General features: G+C 41.6%; 1 protein-coding gene across 1 annotated transcript in view; it reads right to left on the bottom strand.

Moving 5' to 3' along the window:
- ENPP5 (ectonucleotide pyrophosphatase/phosphodiesterase family member 5) overlaps positions 1-19,520 on the bottom strand; it is a 33,814-nt gene extending 14,294 nt beyond the window's left edge. The window contains exons 1-2 of the mRNA XM_012756453.3: positions 19,416-19,520; positions 6,219-6,311 (exon numbers count right to left, since the gene is read on the bottom strand). The gene's annotated coding sequence lies outside the window, so the exon portion shown is untranslated. The remainder of the gene's footprint in view (positions 1-6,218; positions 6,312-19,415) is intronic.
- Between the last annotated feature and the right edge of the window lie 725 nt (positions 19,521-20,245).

Below are 20,245 nucleotides of genomic sequence, written 5' to 3'. Positions count from 1 at the left end.
GTAGGGCTTTCTTGGCATGGAAGGGGTGGAGGTTAAGTCATGGGAGGTTCTCTCTGCCCCATTCCTGGATGGCTGCAATTTCATAATTGGAAATTAACCTCTTAGTCTTAAGGCTTTTCTCCCAGGAATGATGCCATATCCATTTCTATTAGCCATTTAAGTACACGGGTGTGTAACTAAATCTATCTCATTCACTCCAATTAGCACAATCGCTGGGGAGAAAAGCCCTGAGAGGACGTTGTCTTTTGAAAGTGAGTAAATAGAGGGGACCCCTCTAGAGGAAAGTGAAAACAGAAAGAGGAAGGAAGGGGAGCAAACCCAGAGCTGACATCCTCATGATTTGCTTAAAGCTAGTTCTGCGTTTTGACTGTCATTCAGCAGTGGTTCTCTCCCACTGCTATGTAGTCATAGCAACAGAGGACACCTGGCTCCACGTTTGTCTTTCACCAAACTTTGAATGGCCTTTGGTGTAGAAAATTAATAAGAAATATGTGATCCTTGTGATCTTTGCTATTCTTCAAGTCACTTTTACCTTTCTTCCTCTGCCTGTGGTCTGATCTCACAAAGGACTCCATCATCCTATACCTCGCTTCTGCTGGCCGATTTCCTTCCCTAGTCACTAATGGGGACTGTATTTCATAGAAAAGGCCATTGGACTTTTGCTCATTGACTCATGTATTTTTGCTTAGTACTAAAGACATACAGGGGTCTGGGTTCACCAGTCAGAGTCAGCTGAGCTACTCATGGTGCTAGGGCAGAGTAAACCTACTGACTCATCTATACAGAAATTTAACCTGTTGTCGTTTTTTTAAATAAGAGTCTTATTGAAATGCGATTCAGTTAACATGAAATTCACCCATTTGAGATATACAATTCAGTGCTACCCCGGCCATCTAAGGCCTCATTGGCCTATTTTAACCAAATGACATAACTGAGAATGATCATTCTATGAAATCACCCAAATGTTCACTCACAAGGTAAAAATGGAGTCATGAGACTATTTTACATTTCTACGGTGCTCCATAGTTTTTTGAATACATTTTGAAGACATCACCAGCATGAGTTTGTTTCTCATGGCTACTTACTTGCTATGTTCAGTGAGAATGAGTGGCTTAACCAAAGCTACATATCTAAACATTTGAATTCAGGGCAAAATATAGTAATTTCTTCAAGAGAGGAACAAACAGAGGCAATACAGAAATACACAGGACAGAGAAATTAGCTCTGACTGGATAAGACATTGGGATTCCACGGCAGTGGAGGAGTGGAAAGTGGCTTGTGGAGAGGTTGGGGTTCCAGCAGGTGGGATTTCCACAGAGCAGGTGGAACAGTGGTGAGAAAGGCCAAGGTACAGTTGGGAGTGGTGAGTAGAGACCCTGTCCTGAAGGGCCTTGAAAACTGGGCTAAGAATTTGAAGTCAGTTCTGTGGGTAGCTGGGGGCAGTGGAAGGTTCTCGAAGAGGGGCACATCATGACCAGAGGCATGAAGATAATTTTTTGAATCACCAGTGGTGCCAGATGGCATAGTGTTCTAGCACCTCGACATTTAACCCTTTGCACTCGATTGCTTTTTTCTCATCATCTACTCGACATTATCCACGCTCAACATCCGAGTGCAAAGGGTTAATTAATATCAGAGTTTAACTGGCATTGAAATTGACATTGCCTTTTTTGACTAACTCACTTGGCAGGACCTGCCTGTTCTCATGACATAGCCCAGACTAATCCATTATCATGACCCTTCTCCTGAAAGATGTAAAGTGCTTTGGTTTTCTGTTAAGTGCACAGTGAGAGGCGCTATGCATTTCTTTTCTTGTTTCTTCTTGGTGACATCTATTGGCCTATTCCCAGTGCACTGAATGGTACATGTTGTCAGGTTTTGTGTTTTCAGTGCCACCCCAATTTTGGGATATGAACCTGTCACTAAATCCCAGCTCTGTGAGTCAGAAGAAACAGGCATGTCAGTATGAATGGATGTGTACTTTCTGATCCCTTAGGGAGGTGACCTCATTGTCACATGCTGCAAGTTTGTTTGCAACTTTTGTTTAATCACAAAGTCAATAGAAAAAAAAAAGGGTGGTGTGCATGACAAGGGGAAAAGTCGGGGGGCATTTACAAACTTGCCAGAATGGGTGCTATAATGTCATTGAATAAAATGACAAATCAACTCCACCAGGCAGCTGTGTGCAGGAGCAGGGGGAGTGTAGAAGAGATGGGTGGCAGAGAGACACTTACAAAGCTGGAACAATGGTCTGCATGGGAAACGAAGTGAGTGTGAAATAGAGTAAATAGTAATATTACTAGAATTATAATAATAATGCTTATTATTTAGTGGCAGCCAGATACGAGGCACTGTGCCAAGCAACACAATACCTTGACTCACTTAGTCTTCACCACAACTCTGTGATCTCTTTTATGCCTGGTTAAGAAAGAGAACCTCAGGCTGGGCGTGGTGGCTCATGCCTGTAATCCTAGCACTCTGGGAGGCTGAGGTGGGCGGATCACTCAAGGTCAGGAGTTCAAAACCAGCCTGAGCAAGAGCGAGACCCCGTCTCTACTAAAAATAGAAAGAAATTAATTGGCCAACTAAAATATGTATAGAAAAAATTAGCCGGGCATGGTGGCACATGCCTGTAGTCCCAGCTACTTGGGAGGCTGAAGCAGAAGGATGGCTTGAGCCCAGGAGTTTGAGGCTGCTGTGAGCTAGACTGACGCCACGGCACTCTAGCCTGGGCAACAAAGTGAGACTCTGTCTCAAAAAAAAAAGAAAGAAAGAAAGAGAACCTCGGAGAGATGAAGTAACTCATTGAAGATCACTCAACTAGCAATTGGCAGGACCAGACTTCATTCACTTCAGTAAGACCCCAAAGCGGGGGGCATGAAAGAGGCATTCAGTGTACAGACTTGATCTTCAGATGGACATGACCTTAGCTCCCTAGGAACTAAGAATAACCAGTTATTCCAGCACCGTTTGCTGAAAAGCATTTTCTTTGCTTTTAAATTGCTTTCGTTCCTTTGTCATAAACAATTTACCTTATAAGTATGGATCTATTTCTGGACTCAATTCTAGCCCATTGGTCTACTATCTGTCTTTACATCTGTACTACACTGACTTGAATACCAGAGCTTTGCAGTAAGTCTTGAGGTCCTACATTGTCTTTCTTTCTCAAGATTGTTTTGGCTGTGCTAGGTCCTTTGCCTTTTCATGTAAATTTTAAAATCAGCTTGTCCATTGCTACACACTGGCCTAGATTGTGATTGGAATGACATCGGATCTATAGACCAATTTAGGGAGAACATTCAACGTTACAATATTGAGTACTCCAGTGCACGAACGTGATAAATGTCTCCAGTTTTCAAACTGAGGTTTAGAAAGCCTAGATGTCTTCCTAAGGTTATAAACCTAAAAGCACCGGGAGCTCTCTTAATCTATTTACAATTAATTGACTCACCAGGATGGCCTGCACTCTTCTTTCCCTCTGCAAATAAGATTAACTGCTACCCTAAGCATTGTAAACGTTGTTGCCTACTTTATTTCTGTCTAATAATTATGCTTCTGCCAGGTAAATTTTAGGCTTATTTACAGTCAGTATCTAATTTTTCCAATAGTGCTTGTTGTTATAATTAAATAATTTGGGTAAAGAATATAAATCTTAACTTAGTGATTCTATTTTTAAGAATTTATCCTGTCAGAAATGGGAATGAAGATTTTGCTATGACAATATTCATCATAGTTTTAATGCTAATACTCTCCAGTGGGAACAATCTAAGTGTCTCACAAAAAGAAATGATTAAGAACATTTGGTATCTTCATGTAATGGCTACTATTCAGCCATGATAAAGCACATTTTCAAAAAATATTTAATAATAAGTAGAAATTCTTATGACAAAATATTAAAAGAGAAAAGCAAGATATAAAACTATACAGATGCTCCATGACTTACAATGGGGTTATGTCCCTATAAACCATCATAAGTTGAGAATATCATTTGAGGTATCAAATGCATTTAATACCCCTGACCTACCAAACATCATAGCTTAGCTGAGCCTACCTTAAATGTGCTCAGAACACTTATGTTAGCCACAGTTGGGAAAAATCATCTAGCACAAATACTATTTTAAATACAGTGTTGAATATCTCATGTAATTTATTGAATACTGTACCGAAAGTGAAAAACAGAATGGTGGTATGGGTACTCAAAGTATGGTTTTCTTTCTTTCTTTTTTTCTTATTGAGACAGATTCTTGCTCTGTTGCCTGGGTTAGAGTGCCGTGGCATCAGCCTAGCTCACAGCAACCTCAAACTCCTGGGCTCAAGCGATCCTACTGCCTCAGCCTCCCAAGTAGCTGGGACTACAGGCATGTGCCACCATGCCCGGCTGATTTTTAGTTATCCAGCTAATTTCTCTCTATTTTTAGTAGAGACGGGGGTCTCACTTTTGCTGAGGCTGGTCTCGAACTCCTGAGCTCAAATGATCTGCCCGCCTTGGCCTCCCAGAATACTAGGATTACAGGGGTGAGCCACCGCGCCTGGCCTCAAAGTATGGTTTATACTGAATGTGTTTCACTTGCACCATCGTAAAGTCAAAAGATAGTAATCTGGGGACTGTCTGCATATGTATAGAAGCATTCTGGTATTTACAGTATTAGCATTTATATTCTTGGATTTCTGACTATCTGCTGTATAGCTTTCTGTGGTCTTCCTTGTTATTCAGGGGGTACATCTCCATGATTCCCCCCAGTCCACTGTGTAAGGCACACGTACAGCAAAGACAGCACAAACACAAACATTACTTTACACTCCTCCACCCCCGGGTAGCTTTGTCACCAGGCAATTCTGTTGTGACACCACCTTCCCCACCAACTATGCCTTGTGAACATATCTCTTTGTGTCCTGAACTACACACCCAGGATGGTGTTCAACAATGATGTGAACTCACAGGAAGGCAGGGGAAGGAAAAGAGGACAAACTGTGCCCGACTCTGAAGCAACAAATATCCTCTTGGGAACTGCCTTAATTTGAGTGTGTAACTCTTTCTGTAGTACATGGGCAGGCAAAATAAAATCTCAGTCTCTCTCTTTCTCTCTCTCTCTCTCCCTCTCTCTCTCAGATCATTACTGCAAACTCCTGTCCCCTATTGCATCAATTAGGCCACTCCAGTGGCCAAGGGAAGGAGGAGATGGATGTCCCAGCTCAAGAAGACAGAGAGGTAAAAATCACCCTTTCTCTGCCTTATGTTCTATTGGGCCCTCAGTGGATTGGACGATGCCTGCCCACACTGGTGAGGGCGAATCTTCTTTACTCAGTCTGCTGGTTCGAATGTTAATCTCCTCTAGAAACACCCTCACAGACACACCTAGCTATCTGGGCATCCCTTAGCCCAGTCAAGTTGACACATAAAATTAACCGTCACTCTTATAAAGTCCCAGCAGAACTCTGAGCTCATACTATGTCTTTTATGTGCTCTTCTCTCTCCCCCATGTGGTGCCTTTCATCCTGCTGTGCACTCTGTGAAGAACAATTTTCTCAGTTCCTTTGATTAAGGGCATGCCATTTCATGGCGTTTAATTTCCTCTGTGAGATCTTAACATTGTTGGGCAGAATATCCAGTGATGGGTTTCATACCCCAGAGCTGGCCATAGAGATTTCTATTTTTATAACTGATGCTACATAATAGCTCTGACACTCTAGAGAGGGACTATATGAGCCTATTTGGAGCGCTGCCTACATGCAAATGATGAATTATCTTCCTCTGTATAAAAGTGGGGCCCAAACCCCAAATAAGCAGGGCCTACCTTGTCTCAGGATTCTCATATCTCCTATTCATTTGTTAACAATTTTCCAGAGAAATTGCAAAGTGCTGCACATTGGATTCATTATCTCAGTGCTCTAACATTAGAGAGGGAAGGAATCTATGCCTGGAGGAAGGTAGAAATGAGATTAGGGGCTTAAGTAATGCTCTCACACACACAAAATCAGGCAGGTAAGATAGCTCCCACTGTGAGTTATCTAGGTGGTCACTTGCTCAGTAACATACAGGAAACCCCATGGGTATTATCTGACAAGGAGTAAATGAAACTGGCAAAGATGACTGTGGGTATTTGAATTGAACATGAGGTGGGGAAAATGGATAGATGCTGTACTTCCCCTATTGCTTTAGCTCTTAGATGGGTTGTGAAAATGTTCTAAAAAAAAGTGCAACTGCAGTATAAACTCACCAAGGGCCCATGCAGAATCCCCGGAGTGACCTGGATGAGGTCCACTGAAATGCATTCCATTCCTATTCTTCCACGCTGATAATATTCCAGGACCTGGAAAACATGACTTGCTGTGGGACGTGGCAGAATTCTGCGGGAGGCAGCTACTCACTAATTTAAAATGGACAGAAAGTCTGTTTCGAACACTTGCTTAAGCAGTTTTCCTCCTATTAATTTCCTTAGTTCTCACGATGGCCCTAATGAGATGGGTGCTGTCTTTATTCCCCATTTTATGTATGAAGAAACTGGCCCAAGGATATTAAACAACTTGCCTAGTTTACACAGCTCGGAGGTATCTGAGCTGAGATTTGAACCTAGTAAGTGTTGCTTTAAAGCAGTGTTCCCCAACCTTTTGGGCACCAGGGACATCTTTCATGGAGGATAACAAGTTTTCCACGGATGGGGGAGGGGCCCAGGCAGTGATGTGAGTGATGGGAGGGCGGCTGTAAATACAGATGAAGCTTCGCTCACTGGGTCCCACGCTCACCTCCTGTGTGTGGCCCAGTTCCTAACAGGCCACAGACTGTTACTGGTCCACAGCCCATGGGGTTGGGGACTGCAGCTCTAAAATATATACATTTTTCATTTATTTATTTTTTCAGCATATTATGGGGGTACAAACATTAAGGTTACATATATTGCCCTTGCCCCCCTCCACCCTAGAGTAAGAGCTTCAAGCGTGTCCATCCCCCAAACGTTGCACATCTTACTCGTTGTGTTTGTATATACCCATCTCCTCCTCCCCCCTCCCACCTGCCCAACACCCAATAGATATTATTCCTATATGTCCACTTAGGTGTTGATCAGTTAATACCAATTTGCTGGTGAGTACATGTGGTGCTTATTTTTCCATTCTTGGGATACTTCACTTAGTAGAATGGGTTCCAGCTCTAGCCAGGAAAATACAGAGGTGCTGGATCACCATTGTTTCTTATAGCTGAATAGTACTCCATGGTATATATGTACACCACATTTTATTAATCCACTCATGTATTGATGGGCACTTGGGTTGTTTCCACATCTTTACAATTGTGAATTGTGCTGCTATAAACATTTGAGTGCAGGCCGGGCGCTGTGGCTCACGCCTGTAATCCTAGCTCTTGGGAGGCCGAGGCGGGCGGATTGCTCAAGGTCAGGAGTTCAAAACCAGCCTGAGCAAGAGCGAGACCCCGTCTCTACTATAAATAGAAAGAAATTAATTGGCCAATTGATATATATATATATAAAAAAAAAAAATTAGCCGGGCATGGTGGCGCATGCCTGTAGTCCCAGCTACCCGGGAGGCTGAGGCAGAAGGATCACTCGAGCCCAGGAGTTTGAGGTTGCTGTGAGCTAGGCTGACGCCACGGCACTCACTCTAGCCTGGGCAACAAAGCGAGACTCTGTCTCAAAACAAAACAAAACAAAAACAAAAAAAACATTTGAGTGCAGTTGTCTTTTTTGTAGAGTGACTTTTGTTCTTTTGGGTAGATGCCCAGTAATGGGATTGCTGGATCAAATGGTACAAAGTATATACTTTTAACTATAGCCTATCTACAGTATATTTTATGATGCTTATTAGCATTGCACAGAGAAAAATTTTAAAGCGATTCATTAGACTGCATTTTCAAGCCATCTGCTTTGGCATTTCCGTTAAGTCTATTTATAAAGAATTTTTTTCTTCTTTCTTGAAATGATTAGTTCTCACTTTAGCAATAGCCTGGAGATGAGTTTAGAAATCTCATAGTCCTGTTGCTACATATTTTACTTGGACTTACCACTTACGGCAAAAGACTAAAAATCCAAAAGAGCAAGAGATGCTATCCTCTGCTGTTAAGCCATGCTGTCTAGTGAAAAGAAAATCAGGGAGTATAGAACCTCAACTCCTTCTGTAACATTTCCCTCATTCTTGGGCCAACTCGGTGCTTCCAGAAAGCAACAATATTCACAACCATAGGTGAAATAACATAGGTGAGAAGTCTAATCTGGACACATTGTTATCAACTCTTTCTCTGGCTATCAGCTTCAAATTTATAAAGACCAATGTACCTTCCAGATGTACCTTCCTCTAGGAAGCCCCCTCCTTTCTCAGTTCTGCCCAGTTGCTTGCCATTCATCCGTGCTCCCAGAATGCCTTGCAGACTTCAATCATTGCCCTTATACTGTAATTGTTGGTTAATGTGCCAGGTAGCCGAGACTGAGCCTGATGAATCATGCATGCAGCTTACGGAATGAATGGAAGAGTGAACAAGTGAATGTGAGGACAGGGATGTCGAATGTTCCAGAGTTAAGTTATCTTGTTTGGTTCTAAACTTTGCTGTCTTTTTAGGACAAGGACTGTACTTCATTCATGTGTCAAGGGCTGGACTCATTAGTCTTGTGAAGTGGTCTCAATTCATTGTTCCTTAATATTTGAGGATGACACTGTCACCAGGTTGAATAAGGCTTTGGTAGGAAAGGTTTGCTTTGTCTGGCAGCCATGTGTTCACAACGGCTTTTCTACCAACTCATTTTATTTTTAGTGGAAATATCTGGAGTGTTCCCAGGATGAGAGACTGACGTGTTTAACAGAATGAATTTAGGAAATAACTTAGGCGTAGATAGTAATGGGTAGCCCAGTTGACACTGTATGGAGTCCACATGGAGAAGTAGCAGAGGAAGAGATTAAAAAGACAATTGCGGAAAACTCCAATATCCAGCCCGGCTCACTAATTTGTACTTTGTCCTGGAGGCAAAACGGAACCATAGAAAGCTTTTGAGTTATAAAATGACTGGAACCCTTTTACTACAAGAGAGACTTTGAAAAACAACCTTCAATGAGTCTATGATTTGTTTGGAATGTATTTAAGTCATTGAATTGGGGGGCTCCGTTGGTAACCAGAGTTTAGTTTACCCTGAGTAACATCCCAGTGCTTGGCATGTTGTAGGAACTCAGCAGATACAAATGCAGGAATGACATCAGAAAATTAGTTACTGTAAAAAAATAAAATAAAATAAATCCAAGGAATAATGTTAAAAAGGCTTTAAGGCCAAAACGATAGGGTAAATAGAAAATGTAACCACAATTTAATAATGTGAAGATGAATAGATTAATGATATATCTAGCCACGAAAGAAGAGATACTACAGAGCAGTGGTCAGAAATTGTTGCCTATACAGAGTCAAATAGTAAATAATTTAAGCTTTGCAGACCACACCACATATAGTATCTGTTGCATATTTTTCTTCTTTTTTTCCTCCACAGCCCTTTAAAAATGTACAAACATTCTCAGCCCAGTGACTGTATACCTGCCAGATTTGGCCCATGGCCCCTGCTCTAGAGCTAACAAATCTTTTCCTGACACCTCCCCTTTTTTACATAATTGTCAATCTTCTTTTCTTCTCTATGGGTCATAATAGATTTCAAATTTTGATACTAACCCTTTAATTTCACTAAAACTCAACACCAGTGACCTTATGAAATCAAATAAATTAGCTAACCTCAAAGACAAAAATCCTTCCCAAATAGGAAACATAGAAGCAAGAGAAATGCGTGGCTTTTTTAAAAGGTCTTTGTAAATAAGGACGAGATGGAGGCAGAGACGGTATGGAAAAGAAAAAGCAGCAACACAAACAAAAAACAAGTTAACCCAAGACTTATTTATTAAGAGCTCCTAGGTTAAAAAAGAAAAACAGAATTTTTGTCTCAGGTGGAATTTTGACCTGGAAATAAATATTTTTGTTCTTCTGATACTGGCAAAGCAGCCCTATTTCATAGAATCATGGACTACATTTGCACAGGAAGCCATTTCGTAAGGAGATATTTTTAATTTATTCATAAAATCAGCTCAGAATAAAGATATACCACAAAAGTATATAAATCTGCTCCAATAATCAATTCTAAATCCACAACTTATTTCACAAGAATAGTAGATAGAAAAAAAGCAACCTATCCCTTGTCATTGCATTTTAACAAAGAGTGGGTGAACTTTTTGGAAGATGCTATGAGCAAGAGACACGGTATTTTTGATGCTGCTTCTTGGATTGGCTGCTCAAAGAAAATAAATAAAGAACTCTATGTGTTGTGACTCAAATAATGTGTCGTGGACCAGACCTTTCCCTTCATCCCATTTAGAATATTCTGAATATATTTTCTGGATGTGGCTGGCCCTTCAGGATGGAGTTGGTGCTTTGGGGCTTCTCTGGCCTAAGGACCGAAACGAATGGGGGCCAGTGTGGTGGAATGATCCAGAAGCAGCCCCCAAACCGTGAGTCTCTTGGGGGAGAGAGGTGATAGTGCCCCTGAGTGACATTCAAGTTTCAAGGTTCTCACAGGATTCTTGGCTAAGTTCAAAAGTTTCAAGGAGTGCAAACGAAAATTTTGAAAGCAAACAGCCTGAAAAACAGCCTTTGATTATCACAAGGAATGTGGAAAGAGAGAGTGAAGAGAAATTTTCAGAGAAAAAATAAATCACTTCTGGTTAGAACATTCTCTGCTCTCATTTCTCATAGAAGTTGGTGATTTTAGTTTTTCCTTTCAGTAAATGGCTCCCGTGCAAGTGTTTGTGTGGACACACAGATGACCCAGTGGGTTCAGTTGAGAGAAAAACGGTACAGAAACCCTAGATCTGCACTGGAAATTTTGAAGAAGCAATAGAAATTTTGAAGAAGCAATAGCAGATTTAGGAATTCTGAATACCCTTTCTGTTAGAGAAGAGGTGTAGATTCCTGGGAAAGATCCGACTTCTCATCTATCTTTCAACCAGTCAAACACAGCCCATTACTCTAAAATGCCCTTACGCAGTAAGAAACAATAAAGCTCTATCATAATAGCTATTGGGAAACTAGCAGGGAATTGTTCTGGGGGTATTGGAGATATAAGTCTTGAATAGAAAGGATAATGGAGAGAAAACGTAAAACAGCAGAAGCAGAAGTTGCAGAAGAGAATGAGGGTGCAGAATCCTTCCTAGCGCTGCCTCTTCCCTGCCCTGTCTTACCCCAACTCCAGCAGCCCCTCAGAGTGGCCGCCCTTCCCTGTTGCACATCTTCTGTGCAAGTCCTAACTAAGTCACACTGGACTCACTGGGCCAAAGTAAACCAGGCTGAGATTTGGCGGGAGTTGTGCAGTCCAAGGAAAAAAACTACTAGAACTCCATGGAAGCGAGAATGATCTTCCTAGAAGCTATCTAAGGCGTGAAAAGAGTAGGTTTTAGTAGGCCATTCATTACTCCTGACTGGGGAGGAAAATATCCTTTAGGACTTATTTAGACATTGGAATTTAAGTGTAACATAACACTGTGTCCTACATATTTATCGACATTGATCTCATTGAATAAGTTTCCTTAATGTCTTCACTTACAAATGAGCTAAGTGAGGCATGGAAAAGTTTAGTGACTAAGTCACGCAGCTGGTAAGAATCAGAGCCAGGACTGAAACAGAATTCATGCTCTAAACCAGGGTTTTGCAACCTGGACGCTATTGACCTTCTGGGCTGGACAATTCTGTGTCGTAGGAGGCTGTCCTGTGTATCATGGGATGTCGACAGCATCCCTGGCCTCCACCTGCTACATGCCAGTAGCACCCACCCTGGTCGTGACAATCAAGATGTCTCCAGACGTTGCTAAATGTCCCCTGAGGGGCAGAAACTCACCCCTGGTTGGGCACCACTGCTCGCCATGCTGCCTCTCCTCACCCTGGCCCCCTATTTTCTCTGGGAAACCAGAGTCATCCTTCTCTGTCAGGGGTGGGTCCAATTGCCTCCCTCCGTGTCTCCATAGCACTCAGCACCCTAGTGGCATTTGTTATGGCCGTGTCCTAGCAGATGCCTAGCTTCTTACACGTACTTGTTTGTTTAATCCTCACGAGAAACCTACATGGTAGGTCCCAGTACTACCTGCTTCTCCAAAGGAGAAAATGGACTTAGCAAGGTCAAGCTCTTGCCCAAACCCCAGGGGCCCTGGAGCGGGGATCCACGCACACGTCTGTTGGTTCCAACGTGTGTGCTCTGAACCACCTGCTGCCTTCCAACGTCAGTGCCTGGTTATATCGTGGCCTCCTCCATGGGTCTGTGAGCTCTCTGAGAGCAGAGAGCAATGTGTCCTTAACACCCACCACGCAGCTCGGTGCATGGCATGCGCCCAGTTCGATGTTTCTTGAACGGGTAAATAAAATGAGACCTGGTAGCCCTAGAGGGGAAGGCTGTATAAACCACACACGATTTCCCCACGTGAGAGACGGCTGCCTGCTCCACCTGCACAACACACAGTGCCCAGGACCTCGCTGGTTTCTCATGTCAGAATATTCTGTAAGTGGGGAAATTTCGAGACTACCGTGGAATGTGTGTGTCTGAATGCTTCTCTGTTTTAAAGTTTCTCTTTAGAATGAATTTAAATGGCCCAAGAGAGAGGGCACAATTAAAGAGACAGCACATTCTTTCTCGAAATGAGAAACACAGAGGCCTTAAGGATGAAATCTCTTCATCTCAAAAGTATTCGATAAATCTCATCATCCCAAATAAAGTTTCACATTGTTTAATGAAATGCAACATGGATGTAATATAATTTCCCATTGCCCAGAAAGGAAACATTACTTAGAATATCAGAATCTAAGCACTGAGACGATGCTGAGATGTCTTCTAGGCCTCTAGGACAGGCCTGTGGCCAAAGGCTTTGTCACACACCCCCTCATCCCTAATCCCCAAGATCCTACCTACCTTTTCTTAGCCTGACAAGTCCAAAGAAAGGACATCAACCTTGGAGCTGTCACTAGCCTGAGTCTTGGCTCTGCTGCTTACTAGGGGAATAATATTAGGCAAATCCCCAACTCAGTGGACTGGTTTTTTTAATCTGTAAAATGGAAAGTTTGCATTACCTTTTTCTTGCTTTTCTCCCAGTGTTTTCATAAGGCTAAATAATAAAGGAATATATTAGTTATGTTTTAAAAAAATTATTTCCCCCTATTTTAGCAGAGCGTACGCCGCTGGCCTGGTTGGAAGTGGCTACTGGATAAAGTGTTTTCCAGGCGGCCATCGTGGATCTCCGTGTTCCTTTGGGCAGTTCTATCTTTGTGCCTCCCAGGCCCCTCCCAGGCTCTATCAGCCAGAAAAAGGCATTGCTGGGGAAGGCACAGAACCCATTAATCCGAGGAGAGTCACCCTGTGTTCTCTCCCCTGTGCCCGGCACCCACCTGTCCCCAGACTAAAAGAAACATAGTTGGTGGCCTTGAGGGAGTGTGGGAACTGTGAGGTGTGCGTGTGAGCAGAGGGTCTTCGGGGAGGCCGGGAGAGGTAGTCCAGGCTGGCTTGCTGTGAGAGCTTGGACCTCGTGGTGGCTTCCGAGCCAATTGTGTGCACACGCACGTGCCTTCAGTTTTGTTTTGTTTTTTTCTTTTTAGCCCATGCTCTCTGAGTAACTCTTTTTGCCACCGTTAACTTGACTCCTGACCCATTGCTTTTGCTTGGGTGAAGTCAGTTTCTCGCCGTACTTAGGAACTGTCGCACATTGCGCTTCTCTTACCCTGTCCCCTCTTTCTGGCTTGAATCATGCAGGGTAAACTAGGGATCTATTTGATTTTTTAAAAAGAAGGTTTACAGCTTCTGTTACTGTCTGATTCTAAGTATGGTATTCTGTTTTAGTGAAAGGAGCTAGAGCAGGCAAGAGTGGCTAAGAGTCTTCGTTTCTCAAGATGGAAAACAAGCTGTGTAATACTACTGGGATTATGAAAATCATTTTTCTGCTTTCACATATATTGTTATTTTTCTCAACAGAATTTAAAGGATGTACTTACAATATTATTCAACTCTCGTTATTAGGACTTTTAGAATCCTAACAAAAATTCTCTACATTGTCATTTTACAGGAGATATGGAGAAAGGTCTTTCTTCTCTGCAAGATGATGACGAAAGGTGTTTGCATTCACACACATGCACACACTCAGCAGGCAAAGTCTGCCACACAATGTGTCGCCAGGTCTTGGAATGCAGCCACTTCTCCCCAAGTAAAAAAAATCTTTCTTCCTGAGAGAACTTTCATTGTTATTGTCCTCAGCTGAGAGTTGAGAGGGCCATTTCTTCTCCAGTTACCAGGAGACTTGAACAAATTTCCTTTTTATTTGCACATTCCTGGATTTTAGAATCACCATTCATAAGAGAATGGAAAAAAGAAGAGAACATTGTGAAAAAGAATTGGCTCTGCCAGGCAGAGGTTTACTGGCTCTATTTGGGAATTAGCAATCCAGGCAAAGTCTAGGAATGAACCTGAGGTTTGTTAGTATTTTTCATTCTGTGGGTTGTGATCCATTAGCAAATTCTGAAAATAAATTTAGCCTAACTCACTTTGGTCCTGTGACTTCTCTGGACTGAGATTCCAAAGCCAAAGTTAAAGCTGAGATCCTATACACCCAGTCTGGACTAAGAAGTTGACTGCCATTTTTTTCTTCTTTTTTTTAGATGTTCCTGTTTCTGTAGGCATATCCTGAGAGTGTTTTTCAACTTGGAGGTTGTGTTTCATTGGTTGTTAAATTCATTTCATGGTTTGCAACTATTGTTTTTTTAATAAAGAGATAGAATACAATAGATCAGAATAGAAAATATCAGAGTGCATCCCATGTAGTAAGAATAAGTATTATTTTCTTAAAACCTTTATTTCTGTTTATATACACACATGTACCCCCAAACACGCATATAGATATTTGTGCACTGAGTCTCAATGCAAAATGTATTTCTAATTATGGGTCCCCATGTAAACAAATTATAAAATCAAGTGGGACAGGGAAGAAAATGCAAAAGGTGTCTTACTAGGCTAGCAATCCTCTACCAAGTATTGTTCCTAAGCCCAACTTTGAATATATATTAAATAGCATTCCCTTCATAGGCTGGTGGTGCGTGATGGGATAGAGATTACGGGATAGAGATTACAGGCCTAGTTTTGCTATTTTGTAGCTATATCCCATAAGGAATGTGCCTAAGTACCTTGCTTTAGAATGTAAGGGTACTTCTCACCTATTATTTTCAGAATTGGGGCCTTTCACGTGTTTTTGAGACAACAGAAAAACAGGCATTATAGCAGGCATCAGGAGTGCAAAATAAACAAGACTCCTGAAACAGCTACTTGTTGGGGCAATTCTCTAACTTCCCAGTGACTTCCTTCCCCACAGTTAGGAAGAGCCTCTCCTTGAAATCAAAGTGGAAGTGGGAACTCCTGGAATGGCCTCCGGGAAGGTGAAAAAGAACATGTCAGGTGAGAGCAAGCAAGCATCTGCGAACCCTCACCTGCAATTGCCTTCCTCATGATCTAGATAGGAATTTAAAGCTTAATGAATCTTATTTAAGGAAACAAATTTAACTCACAGACTGGTACAGGTGCTGGCTGTCAAATCCCCCAAAGACCACCAGAAAACCTATTAGTCAAGCAAAGCTAAGTTTATTAGATCCACTGCAGCAAAGCAGAAACATCAGTTTGACAGTCTCAGCTGTGTCGGGGGAGGGGGAGTGGGGGGGGTTGGTCAGGAGCAGTCATTGTAGGGTTTTATTATCTGGGGTCAAGTGATTTGAGGTGAATCTTGCAAGGCAAAGGACTGATTGAAAATTGGGCAAAGTTTATGGTCTAGTGTCATATATTTTGCATTGGGAAATGCCATAAAGTATGACTTTTGAAGTGAATCTTGAAAGTAAATTGTTGTTTGGTTAATGAGCCTGGTTCCAACGGGGGCAATCTGTTGTCTCAGAGGGAGAACAGCTTCTCCATTTAAGCAACCTCTTTGTCCAGACAGATGTGTTTGCAGGAATCGCCACAAACACTCAGGATGGTTTTTGGCTACAGCCTTATTTTGCGGGGCATAGTTTTCTGGAACAAATATTTAATTAAGCATGTTGACTCACGAATAAAAATGCTGATTTACTTTGGTCATTGAGAAGTAGCTCACACAGTATATCTAGGCATAAATTCATCAGATTTGTTTTGTAGTTCATTTCCATCCTGTCTAGTATTTTTGGAAAGTTAGAGGCATTAATAATGGGCTATCAGATACTACTAGAGTATCTTAAAAACTGGGTGAAAGAAAAATGTGAAAGAAAAAGAGTACTTGCAATTGGGATTAGGTTGTTTCATTAACATTAGTAAATTAGACATTTGTAAAGAAAATCGAGATAAAAATATTCTAGAGTTCTCTTTTAATAGTGATATTTACATTGTACATATTATTCTGCAGATTGCTTTTTATCAGTTAATAATATCTTGGGAGATATAGAAACATATAAACCATACACAATTATATATATATTATATTGATATTATTATTGATATATATTATTGATACTATATATCAATCACATATAAAATATAATATATACATATACAGCTATATATAAAATATAATATATAAAACTATAAAATTATACATATTCATAAATGTAGTCAGTGTTTCGAACAGGCAGAACTTATGATGAAATCAGTAAACAACTTTATCCTTCTCTCCTGCCACCCTTTTCATCTTCATCACTGGGGATTATCCTCCTGTGCACAGGATGCAAGTTTGGCAGAACCCATGACTGTTCTGCTTGTTCTTAGGCAATTGACATTTCCACCGTGACTTTCAGTGGCCAATTCAGCCTTCGCTCTGAAATGCTGGTTGTTGAGGGATGTTTAGTTACGAATAAATTTTGTAGATGGAAACTGGCGATCCCCACTGAAGTGGGTGCTCATAGATCCACGGCTCTTATTTTAAAAGATTGAGTCTTCGAGGGTTGGAGACCTCCTCCCTGTTTATTTTCTTTTTTCTCTGATTTCCTCTGCTCTTCCCACACAGTCTTCCCCACTTTTTAATCTAGACTTTAAGTGAGGGGTAAGGTGATCGGCCCAATTGGTATTTAATTTATTTATATTTATTTTCTTTTTGTTAAATCCATTTTTCCCAAATGTTTCTGAGAAAAATCTTGGAACAGCTCATAGAAACATGATGGGAGGCAGCAGGTACAAGAATTAGCTCCTGGAATTTGAAATCGGATGGGTACACTTATGAATTTAGGCTCTGATTTTTATCAGCTTTGTCATCCTGGGCACGTTATTTAGCCAATATGTGATCAGGTTCCTAATTTGCAAGCTGGAGATAATATTTTAGAAGAATGATGTAAGAATTAAATGAGAAATATGTATGTGTGTGTATGTGTATGATAGAAAGAGAGAGAAGAATGAGAAATGCTATTAATATCTGCCTGGCATAGTACTTGGAGCACTATACATACTCAAGAAAACAATGACAACTATATTCTGAATATGAAATGCAAACACAGTGTAGTTATTATTAATAATTCTTATAGGAATCTACATTATTATTTGCATTTGAAATCCACAGATAATATAATGTAATTTAATGAGAGTTTCTGTTGTCCCAACAGTGCATAATAGGTAAGAGTCAAGTGGTTCAACATTTCTATTCTTATCTAGCAACCTATGTTTTTAGAGTAATTAGACATATGCAGAAAAGCAATTAGATTATAGAACATTACTAAAGGGAATATAATCAAAAGGCAACTTTTGTGAATCAGTAAATTTTTTATAAGAACAATGGCAAGAGTGACTCATTTGCCTTTAGCTGTATGTCACTTTCATAAACATCTTCTCAGGGTTTTCCTTGTTTTGTTTTGTTTTAAATCAGTAGTTGTGTCCCATTAGGAAATATTAAGCTACAAGTAATACTGTACTCAACTCAGTGGGATTTGTTATCTCACTCAAAAGTAAGCCCAGGAGGCTGGGTGTGGTGGCTCACACCCCGAGTACTGTAATACTAACACTCTGGGAGGCTGAGGCAGGAGGATTTCTTGAGGCCAGGAGTTCAAGACCAACATAAGCAAGAGCAAGATCCATCTCTACTAAAAATAGAAAAATTAGCCGGCAAAGTAGCACCGGCCTATAGTCCCAGCTACTTGGGAGGCTGAGGCAGGAGGATTGCTTGAGCCCAGGAGTTGGAGGTTGCAGTGAGCTATGATGATACCACTGCATTCTAGCCTGGGTGACAGAGCGAGACTGTGTCTCAAAAAAAAAAAAAAAAAGAAGCAGCCCAGGGTAGAGGATTCCAGATTTGGTTATGTCAGGAGCACACCATGTCATCAAGAAGCCAGAAGCATTCCTTCTTTTTGTTCTGGCATCCTCAGGCCTGTACTTCTGTGACTGTTGGCTGCCACTGCCCCAGCACCTCATCCTTCCTCCACTTCCATAGAGAGTGTGGTAGGCTGAATAATATCCTGTGCCTTCCTTACCTCCCCACTAAAAAAAAAAAAAAAAAAAAAAGATATCCACATCCTAATCCCTGGAACCTGTGAAGTTATTTTATGTGGCAAAAAAAAGAGCTTTGCAGGTGTGATTAAGTTAAGGATCTTGAGATGGGGAGATTATCCTGGTTTACCTGAGTGGATCCTGAATGCTATCACAGGTATCCTTACGAAAGGGAGGCAGGGGGAGATTTGACATACTCAAAAGAGCAGAAGGCGATACAATCGCAGAGGCCGAAACTGGAGCGAGGTGGACCCACTCTAAGGAATGCCAACACCCACCCGAAGCTAGAAGAGGGAAGAAATAGATTCTCCCCCAGAAACCCCAGGGGGAGTGTGGCCCTGCCAACACCTTTCTTTGGATCCATTTGGACTTCTGTCCTCCAGAACTGTGAGAGCATAAATTTCTGTTGGTTTAGGCCACCAAGTTTGTGTGACTTGCCATCAGAAATGAACACAGGAAATAAAAGGGGCATTTCTTCTCGTATGCTTCGTTTTACAGAAAGAAAACCTTTCCCGGAAGACACAGCGTAGACTTCCCCTCAGGTCCTATTAACTAAGTTCTCGTTTCAAGGATGCTTAGAGAATAAGTATCTGGCAATTTTAGCCTCTATAATGCTCTGCTATAGAGGAACAATGTATGGTGTAGTAGTTTTGGGAAAAGCAGCCAATCAGGTCTGCCATGTTGGTAGAGTGACAAATTCACAGAGAATAGAAGGGACATGGAACTGGAGCACACTGTCCCAGCCAAATCCCAAAGTCAGGCATTGGTATCTGAAGCATTCGAGAGTTGACTGCACTCTTCAAATGAACAGTCTCACCAGCATTAGGGTGTCACACTGTCCTTCTTACCAAGCCAGTCAGTGTTGTTCTGTGAGAAAGTAGAGAGAGACACTGCCAAAGAAACAGGCCACTTTTCCCAGGGGTAAGTTCTTACCGAGGCATGACGTGGCTGACATTCCCAGGAAAGCACACAGCAAGGGAAAGCTTTCTTCTTGAGGTAAGTTTCCTTAGCAATGGGGAGCCATGACATTCCATCACCTACCTCTTGGTTCTGTCTTCTGTGATGCTGTCCACATTCTAGGGACGTGTATTCTTGGCTTTATATTCCTCCCTGGGTGGCTTTCCAAATTTCTAACTCAGGTAGCATCATCTAGGTGACTTTCCTGGTGGCTATGCACCAACTGATTTGGGGAGCGGAGGGGAATCTTTCTTCTTGCACTCAGATTTTGGTGCTTGTGGGGTTATCGTCTCTCTTTCCTACTGACTGAGCTGGTCGAAGGCCCTGGAATAGCTCAGCTTCTGCTGCAGGGAGAGGAAGACGCCCTTGCTAGGAGACCCCTGTACTTGGGGCATTTATTGGAGTTAAACATCTTTCAGATCTGACTAGCAGCTCTACCCTCAAGTAAACGTAGTTTTGTTTTGTTTTTGCTTCATTAATTTTAAAAATGTGGAAGTTTTGGCTCACAGAGCATTATAAAACACAAAAATTTTGTCATCTGGAAAATGCCCTTTTTTTTGCTACTCTCAAATAGGACTAAATTTAAAAGGAACCCACACAGAGACCACCAGGTAATGTAATGGCTCTTGGCCCAGAAAACATTCACAGTCAAATGCTTCTGCTGACCCACAACTTGGGACCGGTGGGGTTTTAAATCTATTACTTATGGGATTGTAACTCTCCTACTGGGCTGTTAATCTGATTGTTTATTGAGGCTCCGCTGACTTGTTCATTTAATGGGCTTCTCTGGCACAGCCAATCCTTTC

The sequence above is a fragment of the Microcebus murinus genome, chromosome 5 (genome assembly GCF_040939455.1).
Source record: "Microcebus murinus isolate Inina chromosome 5, M.murinus_Inina_mat1.0, whole genome shotgun sequence".
Taxonomy (NCBI): domain Eukaryota; kingdom Metazoa; phylum Chordata; class Mammalia; order Primates; family Cheirogaleidae; genus Microcebus; species Microcebus murinus.
Note: the sequence above shows the minus strand (reverse complement) of the source record. Positions and strands in the feature narration are given on the sequence as shown.